Raw genomic sequence first — 12,174 nt, forward strand, 5'->3', positions numbered from 1 at the left:
TTTATATTTATATTTTATTGACATTATATCAAGTTGGGGTTGTGTCTCTCCTTATCTCTTTGTGGATCATCAGGACAATAAATTATTCTTTTTAAATGGGTCATCAGAGATACATTTCAGTGCATTTCTTCAACTTTCTGGTTTCAGAGCACCATAGAAATAAAGGCTTGAATAAAGGGAGAGAAACCCATGTGAGCTTCTGGGTATCCTAGGCCAGCTTTCATTTTATATAATTCATTTAAGCAGAGGTAGATGGGCTGTCCTCTATAAATGACTGAAGCAGATGAGAAGCATTTTGCATAATTCTTATAAAACTCTGGGTCTTTTGGGATCCAGTCCATTTTCCAGAACCATCTCCTTTAAAAAAATTAAAAAAACAAAACCAAAAATTTGTTTTTTTAAAATATTTAACAAATAATTCCTGCTCATTTTGAAAATCCCAGTATCTCTGTGCCTTGGGCTCAGTTTGAAACTGAGATGCGCTGGAATCACATTTCCATCTCATTGTGATGGATCACCTGCCTGACCACGGCTGTTTTGAACACCATGAATTATCTTGCCTAACCTCCAGTGGTCACCCCAGAATGGACCATTTTCCCTCCAGTTTCTGGTTCCATACACACATTTTGTCACTGGTGATGATACAAAGCAGCAGGATCAGCACAAACCAGCTGGGGCCAGGCACCAATGTGGGGGCAATTCAACCAAGCCAAGCCAGGAGATGTCCCCAATATGACAGAGTGAACCTCTTGCTGGTTTCCCCCTTGACAGGGCTACTTTTTCCCCATTTGACAGCCAGGACCCCTTGGAAATTGTTGGTTGACTTTTTAGAAATTTTGTGTCTCAGGACAGCTCTAACCCTATTTTTGCCAGCACAATTGTTCCCCCTCAGGAATGCTGCATAAGCAGCTGTTCCAGCCAGGCTGCTCCAGTCCTGGCCACTCTGCTACAGGCAGGTTGATGAGGATGCTGAAGGTATTGGACATAAGCTATATTTGGATATTCACATCAATAACGTGCATAGAGCATCTTTACATTTTTAGCATGGTAAATGACAAAGCCATCTGGAGGCTCGCTCCACAGACGCTGCCAGATTTCTGAAAGGTAGAAAATGCCTGCTCAAAAAAATGCTCTCCAGAATTTCCCTGACAGCAAAATATTTCTATTGTCCTGCATTAAGTTGAGATAAATGCAATTTCTTCTTTGGTTGCCTTGCCACTGACCTCCATGGCAGTGATCTCTGTCAGTGTGTCTTCTGTCTTCATGCACATACCCAGATAACCCAAAAAAAATTGGATCAGGAAATGTAACAAAAAAAGAAACTGCTGCTGAAGAGAAGCAGTTAAATATTTTCAAATTTTAGGTAAAAAAGGCAGTTGTTTGGGGGAAGAAAAATGCCATATTTCTGCAATCACTTTTGGCCAGTTGCCTTCCAGTTTTGTCTTGCCGATAGCAGACAGTGCAGGGTGTACCGTAGTGACAGAGTGGGTTATCTTCTTTTGTAATTATTATTGAATTACTGCGATTGGGATTTTATTTTTAATTTTCTTCGAAGCAATTTGGGTCTATTCTGCAAGAGGAAAATGAAAGTAGCAGGGTAGAAGAGAGGTGTTCATGCCTTGGTATATGCTCAAAGGAAGAAGAAGGAAGGGTCTTGGTACCACATTAGTATTTGGGAAGCAACCATAACCACCCATTTTTCCTAAAGTTTATATATCCTGCTTTTGAAGGAGCCTCTTGCTTTGTAATACTAATTTCTCAGCTCTGCAAGCTTAGAAGTAGCCCAGAGGATGTTCTCTTTTTCCTGAGGCAGAGGCTATATTTGCTAATTAAGCTGCAGCTTTGACAGACAGGGTTTAGCCTTCCTCTGCTCAGTTACACAGGGACTCAGAGGAAGTGAAAAGCAGCAGCAGTGATGGTTCTTCCACGTTCCTTACTGGTTTTAATTTAGTCTAGAGGCAGCCAGTAATTTACAGAGGTTGCTGCAGTGCAAGGATGATTTCTTCTGTGGATTTTTTTTCCTAATCCTCCTTTATTGGATAATAATCAAATCCAACTAATGTCTGTATATAATATATAGATATTTTGTCTTGTTGAAGGTTTTTTCCTAACCACTTACTATATTGATTTGCTTTCAAAAGGTGTATGAATATCTTGATATTAAAAATTAAGAAATATTTTGTAGTCCTTTCTTCGCTATGTAAATAAAGTCTTACAGCAGTGTATGTAAGAGAAGAACATAAGGATGGTAAAGGATAGGAAGACTAAGAGAACTACTGAACAAAGTGAATTATTTTTATTTGAGGACAGGAGCTGAAATGGGAGTCTTTCTAATGTCTGGATATATATATCCATATATATATATCTATCTTTATATAGATATATATTATTTCTTTTTCCATTGAAGAAAAGGAAGAGAGAAACTGAGATTTAAAAATGTCAAGGAAATTAATTTTTCAGGGAAGAAAAGTAGTTATTTATAGAGGAGGAAAGATGTCATTGGTTAATACAAGTTGATCATTTGTTTTTACTGTCAAAATTGTTGAAAATGAAAAATGGGAAAAAGAGAACAGCAGCTGGAACTATCAAATGTTCAGGAGCCATCAATCTCTAGGACAAAAGGTGATCTGCATGTCTAACACTAACAGAAACTGATGACATGGTTTAAATTTGAGGCAAAAGTCTCCTAAAAAGAAAATTTTACGTTGCTTAGGAAGACGTGAGTTTTAAAAAGTTTTACAATAAATAATCCTTAAAATGCATATTTTAAAAATCATGTGAGTATGGCTCAATATTCATATTGGGTGCTAAATCACTTAATAGTTGAATATGTGGCAAATTTTTCAGTAGTTATGCCTATAGTAATGCTAACAAAGAATGCTTATGTTAGGAGAGCTGAGGATCATTAGTAATGATCATGGGAGAAAAGTCATTAGGATAAAATATTTCTTGTGGAAAAATTAATTGAATTTCATCCATTATATCCCAGCCACAGCTACTATTTTTAAAATTAAGTTATATAGGATGTAACCTATCTGTGTGGATTTCTGTAAGCAAATATCAACATTTTTTGGTTTTGGAAAATAAAACTGGAGTGGAAAATGGAACAGTCATAACAGATGCAGGCTCTGTATTTTAGGTTTTCAGTATTGAATTAGACATATGAAAAGAAGCAAATCCAGAGTATTATTTTCTCTCCCTCATTCTCCCTCATTCTTAAAGATTTTCAGCACCTTCTGCCTGACTTTAGAAGAAAATAATGTTTCCAAAGTAAATTCGTTTTTTCACATAAATACAGGCAATTGTAACTGAGTTCCTTAAAAAACATCTGTCATTATCAAGGTCAAGTAGGCTGGTCATTCTCTGAGAAGACAGTTCAATCATCACCTGGCTGTTGAAGAAAGAAAATACAGTCAGTTTCTAAATTCAATTTGAGCCAACTTCTAAATTCAGGTTTTTTTATTGGCAGATCAAAATCATCAGTTTTGTGGGAGTTTTGTCCCTAAGCATATCAAGAGAACCTATGGCATTTTTGGTGGGAGCTTGGTGTTACACCTTTACAGTCTTGCAGATTTTTATAGCTTGGATTTATTTGCAAACTAACACAATGAAAGTTTTAAGACAGTAATTTAAATTGGGAATAACTTCTCCTTAAGGAAGTAAAAGCCTTTATTTTTGGGTTAATGAAATTACTTCAGAATTAAACACAAATAGAATTCATTTTAAAACTTTAGGATTTTTCTGTTACCTTGATCACAAGTCCATTCAAGCCATAAAGGTTTTGTAAAGTGCAAAATTACTTTCCCAAGGTACCCTTTGATTTTCCATCTGCCCTGGACTATGGACAAAAATAATTGATTTTTTAAAAACTTTTAATAAGAGGGAATTTGCTGGATTTCAGAACTACTTATGAGTCTGCTAGAAATCTTACTCTGTTTCTGTCATGAACTATCAGAGCAGGTACTCTTTGCTGCAAAGAGAGAAGTTCCACCTGAATATGAGGAAGAATTTCTTTCCTGTGTGGGTGACCAGAGTCTGGAACAGATTGCCCAGAGAGGGTGTGGAGAATCCCTCACTGGAGATGTTCCAGAACCATCTGGATGCAATGCTGTGCCATATGCTCTGGGATGACCCTGCTGGAGCAGGGAAGTGGGGCCAGATGACCGCTGTGGGCCCTTCCAGCCTGACCCCATCTGGGATTCTGTGGTTTTGGTCAGGTATTCCTCATGTTAACCTAAATTTATAAATAAGCCAGGGCAGACTGAGTTAGAAGTGATCACTAAATGTGATACTGTAATATGACAGAAGTCATAATCCTTAGTAAGAAAAATATTTCTGATGTTTCCTCCATTTTTCCTTTATTCTCCATTCTCCTTTATTTATAACTCAGAAACCCTAGGAGAGGATTAGTTTGCCCAAAACTTGGGGGTTTTTTGCCTGCTATGTCTGTTGTCTTAATAAAACAGTTTACTTCAAATTCCACCTACTCATGATTTTAAAAGAGATTTTTTGCCACGTTAATCCAAGCCCTGTTTTTGCACTATTACAGTCAAATTGCCACTATCACTCCTTGTTCCTGCTAGGAAGTGTCTAGCAAAGTACAACTCTTTCCATTGCAAGTCTTGCCTCAAGAAATCCTACGGTTAAACAGGCTCTTCACAAGAAGAGAAATTCAGCTCTTGTGCCAATCAAAAGAGAAACCGACATAAACTCATCATATGAGCTTTTTTGATTGTTTGGTGGCATAACAGTGCCTCTGCAGATGGAAAACTGGGACAATAGTGGGATTTGGAGCAGCCTGTTTGCCTTTCCTCAGCAAGGGAGGAGGAAGGAGGGAAATGTCACCTCTAAAGTGGGGGAGAAAAGAAACAATAATCAGAACTACAATGTCTACTTGGAATTCAGGTGGCTGCACATCAAGTTACCTCTAACAGTCTGACTGCTGATTGCTACTATTCATGAAAAGGGGCTTTATTTTAGTTCTGAAATAATCCAGAGCAACAGCTCCCCCGTCGAGTTTTCCCGTCTGAATCTCTAAAATGTTCTCTTTTTTAATTTTCTCTCTTGACCCTCTCCTCCCACTCACCTCTTTGAACACAGATTTAAATACATTCAAAGAGATAGTGAGGAAGTAGTTTTCAGTCCATCTCATACAGCCAAAACACTGCTGCAAAGTGCCTCCCTTAAATTTTGGGAGGAATCAGCTGACAGAGGAAGGTTAGTTGGCTGAAGGCAAGGTAACATGAGAAAGAGCAGTTCAAAAGCACAGTGACAGTTTTACCTGACTCCTTTTCAGTTAATCACATCCACTTCTGGACACCCATGTCCTGTTAAACTACATTACCTTTGGAGCCTGTCACCTCAGCCTGGTTCCTTCCTTTGTCTGAAACAACTAAAATCAGTTGACCTTCAAGTTACAGGGATGTTTACCTATTCATTGAGAAGTGGAGATCTAGATTGCACTTAGGATCCTGGTTCCTTGGACTGGGACTTAGGGCTGCATTTCATTCTCCCTCCTGATTTTTAAGAGATGCTCTGTTTACTGTTACTTGTAATCCTCAATTGAAGTTTTAGTACAGTCCTAAATCAACAGAGGTGGGTTTTCAAGTGGACAGTGTAAATTATAAATCCTGCATTAACAATGTGGCCACATTGGAAAATACCCTTTAGTTCCATTGCCCTTTAATGGCTCTCTTATGTTGGCTATTGAATCCCATCTATCTAAATCCCATGGGAATTTTAAATCAGATGTGCTTTGGGGAACTTAGCAATAGCAATATTAATCACTCCCATAGTGCTGACAATATGTAATGGTTTGAGTGGGGCATCCTTTGATGCTGTATGATGTTAATGGTAGCAAGAATCAGCTTTGCAGTAGACCACATCATTTGCCTTGAAGGATCACTTCAGATAACAAAAACCAGAGGTTTGTTGTGCAAGAACTGGTTGTTCACACACACAAGCACTGTTTTCCTTCCCAACAGAGAAATTATTTATTGCTAGGAGACAGCAGTTTCTTCTATCCCAGGGATATGATGTTGGTAATGCTGTAGAAAGCCCCACATTTCCAGACACATACTGTGAATAATCAAAATCTGAGAAATTTCTTCATCCTGAGCCAGGTGTAAAACTACAACAGGAGATAGAAATGCAAGTGCCTGTATAATCCTTTGGGTTCATTGGCTCCAAATGTTTTAAGTTCTCTTCTTTTTGCCTGTATTCTCATTTGCATCATGTCACTGCATTGCTTGGCTGCTGACAGGCAAACTTCCTGTCTAAAATGCTGATTATATGATCAAAATTATTGATATTTTGATACACTCCATTTTGTGCTTTCTGACTGTATACTGTGTAACCAACACAAGGGTTTGTATTTAATTATAAGCCAAGCATTAAGTGACACGTGCCTGCTCCGTAGTTTTTAATTTTTATGTTTCTTGTGTGTTCTTTTGAAGCCTCAAGTAATAGAATGTGTTTCCTGAGTAATTGTAATCTGCTTTAGGAATGACTTTACAGCTCCTCAGAAGTTATCAGAAAATTCTCCACCCACCAGCACTGGCTGGTGTTGATGACTGAGCCTGGTTAATAGATTGTCTCTGATCTCGAGTTGCTGCCGTATAAGATGGAATATCTGGAATATCATTCAGTAACCTGAACTGGAAAATTAGAGATTGCAGCTGTGTGATGGGCGAGATCAGAAAGGCTGCTGTAAGAATCCTGTTCTGCCCATATTGCTGCAGGAAATGCTCCTGGCTCTTCTATAGCAATATGTTTTACAAAACACCCTTAGAAACCATCGGTCTCCCCAATATCAGCACAGATACTTGGGGGTTAAAATCAGTAGGAGCTTACCATCTAAAATCCAGTTCCTATGCCTTGCTCTGGAAAGTGGAAAGGCCAGACTTTGTATCAGATTAAGATGAGTTAGAGTAGATTGAGGCTTAAGGATTTTTTCCATCAGAATGAAAATATTAAAGACAGATAATTTTACCTTGTCTCTGTGTTATTTAATTTTTATTTTCCTGATTCCATTTTAAGCTGAATTCTACTAATGCTTGTTATTCCACTGGCACTCCAGTTTAGCCCAGAGAATACTGAAAATGCAACATGTTTTTATGTCTGCTAAAAACACAGATTTCATTTGGTACTTTTTATTTGTTTTCTTTGCTAGAACATGGACACTCATATTTATGACCTTCTTGTTTTCCAGCACCTCCCAGATGGCTCTGCCCCAAGTGCACACGCTGAATTTTATCTTCTGCCAGATCCTTATGAGGTCAGTCGAAGGAAAACAAGAACAGCTCCAAGAGGCTCTGACCCTACTTACAATGAACTTGTGAGTACCATTCACTTTCTTCCACCCCTTCTTGTTTCATGGAATCATGGAATGGGTCAGGCTGGAAGGGCCCACAGTGGTCATCTGGTGCCACCTCCCAGCTCCAGCAGGGCCATCCCAGAGCACGTGGCACAGGATTGTGTCCAGATGGTTCTGGGATATCACCGGTGAGGGATTCTCCACAGCCTCTCTGGGCAATCTGCTCCAGTGCTCAATCACTGCACAAGGAAGTTCTTCCTCCCATTCAGGTGGAGCTTCCTGGGTATCTGTTCCTCCTGTTGCCTCTTGTCCCATTTTTGGGCCTCACGGAGCAGATCCTGGTACATTCCCTGACCTCTTCCTGCAGATGCTGACAGACATGGATGAGGTCCCCTCTCAGCTGTCTCTTTTCCAGGGTGAGCCCAGCTCACTCAGAGTTTTCTCTTGAGAGGGATGCCCCAGTCCCCTCACCATCTCCATAGCCCTTCACTGGACTCACTCCAGTGGTTCCCTGCTTTTCTTCATCTGCTGAGCTTGGAACTGAACACAGCACTCCAGATGTGCCTCACTAGGGCTGAGTAAAAAGGCAGGGTCACCTCCCTCAACCTCCTGTCAATGCTTTTCTTGATGCACCCCAGGATCCCTTTTTGGCCATGAGGGCACACTGCAGGCTCATATTGTCCACCAGAACCCCCAGGTCCTTCTCTGCAGAGCTCCTTCCCAGCAGGTCACCTACAACCCACACAGGTGCAATTTGTTCTATTTGCTTTGCCCTCTCTTGAAACAAAACAACAATACAACATTTTTAGAGCCATTGCAATGAGGGTGACCAAGAAGAAGGAATGTACCATAAGGAGAACCACAAATGGTGATGACTGTCTGCTTTGCATCTTTCTCAGAAGTGAAACAGCGTCTTTTATGTCTCTCTGTTCAGGAAAACAGTTGGATTTTTCACAGTGCCCTGTCTTACCCCATAACCACAGTTACACGTTAGCCAAATGAGATCAAGCATCATTGCACCATAACCCAGCAGTTCTGAATGAAGATATGCACAATAGCATGAAAAGTATTAATTGAATGGATGCTGTTATTCAAATTAACATTTGAAAATTGGCTGTCACTGTCCTAAATGATAACACAAGAATGAATAGCCAGGTTCTTTTCATGTTAAAATGCCATTAGTTCACAGCTATATATGATTCTTTCACACACCACTGAAGTGCTCATGCCTCTGGGGTGAAAGGAAACATTTGTATGGAGAAGCATTTATGGCAGAATGGGAAGTGGTATAAACTGTGTTCATTTGTAAGGGCAGATGAGATTGAAACAGTAGGTGGGATTGGAGATTATAATTATTACATGTAACAAATCTCCTAAAGATCTCAAAGCAATTTACAAATGCTCTTTCAGCAGGCTATAAAGTAGAAGGTGTGGAAAATATTACCACTCCACCCTGTTCCATAGATAAGATATGATGAAGGTTAGGTTAGTCAGCAGAGTCTCAGTGCTTATCTCTTCGTTTCTCAGTCCTGGAGTTGTAATATTTCTCTTTTCCCACATCTGTTAATTACAAAAGTTGCCTGCTTACACTGATGACTTCCAGCGTTCTGTAAGAAGGCTCCCTGAGTAGTATTGCTGCTCACAGCTGAGACAAATTTCCCTCCCTACAGTACTGCAGTGGAATAACAAGAAACTAGGCTTTATTTTTTCTGTTCTTTCCTTCTTTTTTCGCTATCAGAGTGGAATAAATCTAATTAATCTGTCTAAAGAAATTCCTTTACATTTGAAAGATATTTAAAGCAAACAAACATAATATGATTATATCATTACATTCATTGTAAGGTATCCAAAATGGACAACAGATAAGAGCCAGCCAGCAACACTGGAAGACAATTATCTTTCAAATTGCTCTTAGAAACCTTTGAATGCAAGGAAATCCAAAATCCCGTCTGCAGTTAGTCACTAGTCACTGGGAGGAGATTTAATTGTGGTTCACGAGTATTCCGCTGCCGTTAAAAGAAATCCCGTGAAAGCTTTAATGTCCTTAATCAAAACGGAGAGCCTTCTTCCCAGATGCTCAATCTTTTTCACTGGGAAGTGCTAATCACAGTGGGGACATATGGTTCCACTGAACTTGGCCCCTTCCAACCCGATGCCTGTGCTTTAGCAGCTCTGCTCCTCCATATGTGATGTCATTCTGGATGCATTTTTTTGTCCAAGGCTGGTAGACTGAGGCAGAAGCCGCCCCAGGGAAGCAAAACTACTAAAAATATAAGTCAGCTGTCTCTTAAGTTAGTTGCTGTCCAAAACACCGTGTACAGAAATGTAGTAGCCTTTTTTATGAGTTCATAAGTTTTTATTAAAGCCAAATGGCTGGAAGGAAGCTGTATATTAATTTCCTTCTTTGTTCCAGACTGAGAAAAATCTGAAATGTGCTTCTCTTGGGTATTTTTGATTCTAGTTTTGTACTTCTATTGCTTATGACTGCCTACAGCAAATTATCAACCTTGCAAAACTGCTTTTTATGTTTGATTTTTACTCGGGTGTGAGAGTGAAGATGTGAAAGTCCAGGAGGGCTGACAATAAAATGAGTTACAGCAAATGTTGTGGAGCTGCTTTTAGCAAACAAATCCTTCTTTTCTCTTGTGCCTGTGTTTGGATTTTGGAATTTGTGGCACTCATAGCAGTTAATGTTATATTGCATTAAGAAATGGTGGTAGAGAAGAGGAGAAGGAACACAGAAAAGTGGAATGCAGTGTAAAGAGAAAAGGAAGGCAGAGCAGCCCCAGCCAGTCTGATGAAAGGGGAGGAGGGGAACTGCACCAGGAGCCACGGCTGCTCCCTCCAGCACCATGCATCAAAACTGCCTTGGATTAATTACCAAATCTAGGAACTGTGCCATGGCTACCTATGGAGAAGCAACTGTCCCTCATTTGTGATTAAAATGTCATTAGACTCCTGTAGGTCAACAGTGTTTCTCTTTTTGCAGCCAGCAATAGTTGAATTCCAGCCCTAACTGTCCCACTGATTTGCTGCATGGCCACATATAACTCACCTCCATCGGATCTGTCTGTGTAAAAGGCAGGCAAATATTCTCACAGCACAATCATTTCAGGATTTAACTGTTCCCAAATTCTGGAACGTGTCATTTGTTTTATCCACACCCTTATTCAGCTTTCTCCAGACCTTTCTTCTGTCCCTACATCCTGATAATAATCCTTACTCCAGCTGAATTTGCAATACCATTTTAGAAACAGTTTACTGGGAGAATTTGAAAACCACCTACCCTGCACTGCAAAAGTCTGTCATTGCTCAAAGATGAAAGCCTATTTTTGGCCAAAGATTGAAAGTTGCTCATTACCCCAGTTCAGTTTCTTAACATTTACAGCTGATATGTGTAGGTTTTGGTGATTTAAAGCAACAGCTGGTACCTTTAATACATTGGCAAAGAAACAAGGCAGCTTTCTTTGATAGCATTAGCATCACCTCAGCATCAGATCACAGACTTACTCTAAATTATATTCTGCTTACTGTGCCTGTCCTTGCTTTTCAGATTTTCTTCATCATCTCACTTTTATTTTGGTGAGGAAAAGAGAAGCTGTGGAATCTGTAATTCATGGGCAATCTGGCAAATTAGGCACAGTAAACATGAAAACCAAAAAGCACCAGGTGCAAATTTCATGACAGCCATCCCAATCTATTATTTCCAAAGGCTTCTAAATGGAAAAGGGAATTTTAACCCCCTGGTAAGACCTTTCTTGGTGTCCTGTTGGTGCTTTCTGTGAGGATCGCCTGGTGTCCTGTCCATTCCATGAATGCAATTGCAAGTGGAAATACAGAGAGGGTTTATCAGTCCAGCCCACAGAGGTCCAAGCCAGAGGGGCTCAGTCTGCCTCTCCTTTCCCTCAGCAGTGCCATAGGTAACAGCCTGCATTCAGATTCCATGGAAAATCCAAGCAGGCAAATGACTTTAAGGCAGTTTCAGTTTTCCATTCTCCTGAAGTGAGAGAATGTCGCCACGTTTGCTTTTTAAATGGCATAGAGAGATTAAAATTTAAAGCATTTTTCCACTGCAAGTGAAATAGCAAAAACATTTCCAGCCATACCAATTTTAGATCAAATGAGCTTCTCTTAAGCAAACTTACCTTTCAGGCCCACTCTGAGAGCATTTTCCTTCATATTTTTATCAGCCCACATGCAGTTTGCTCAACAGTTTTTGATTAATGCAGGGACTGAAGCATGGGAATTTGTTCTAAGTGCAATTTATTCTTGTTAGGCTATTGCTCCAGATTATTTGGGGTTTTTTTAAAATTCAGAAACTACACCATTATAATTTCATACTTTATCCCTGTGTGTTCTCACAATATTAAGGTAATTTAAAAGCTATTTTAAATCTATAGACATTAATAATTGTTTAAGACATGCTAAACTACCATCTCATTTATTTGGAGAAGTATCAACAGCACATCTGGAGTATCAGATATATCTAAATTTAGTAACTTCCATTTGCTCAACTGGGTCCAATCTTTCCCAGTTTTCACAGGGAAAATTATGAATACTGTTTTGTTTTTTTCCTCAAGCATTGTTCAAGACAGGTTTCAAATTTATTTTAAAATGGTAATCAGATTTCACGAGCTTAAGCTCATGATTCTAAGATAGAATCTCTTTATATAAACTAGATAAGGTCAAATGTATTTCTGAGGTAAATTCACTAAGTTAAGTGAATTTGGCTCATGGTTAATAGCTTACTATTCTGGATGGAAGTTTAAAGCAATTATCACAAAGTTGGATTAATCATCATCCTATTTGAAGTGCTTTGCCTGTCAAATAGATTAACAAACTTGTATTTTTTTTTTCTA

Source organism: Poecile atricapillus, chromosome 18 (assembly GCF_030490865.1).
Source record: "Poecile atricapillus isolate bPoeAtr1 chromosome 18, bPoeAtr1.hap1, whole genome shotgun sequence".
Lineage (NCBI taxonomy): Eukaryota > Metazoa > Chordata > Aves > Passeriformes > Paridae > Poecile > Poecile atricapillus.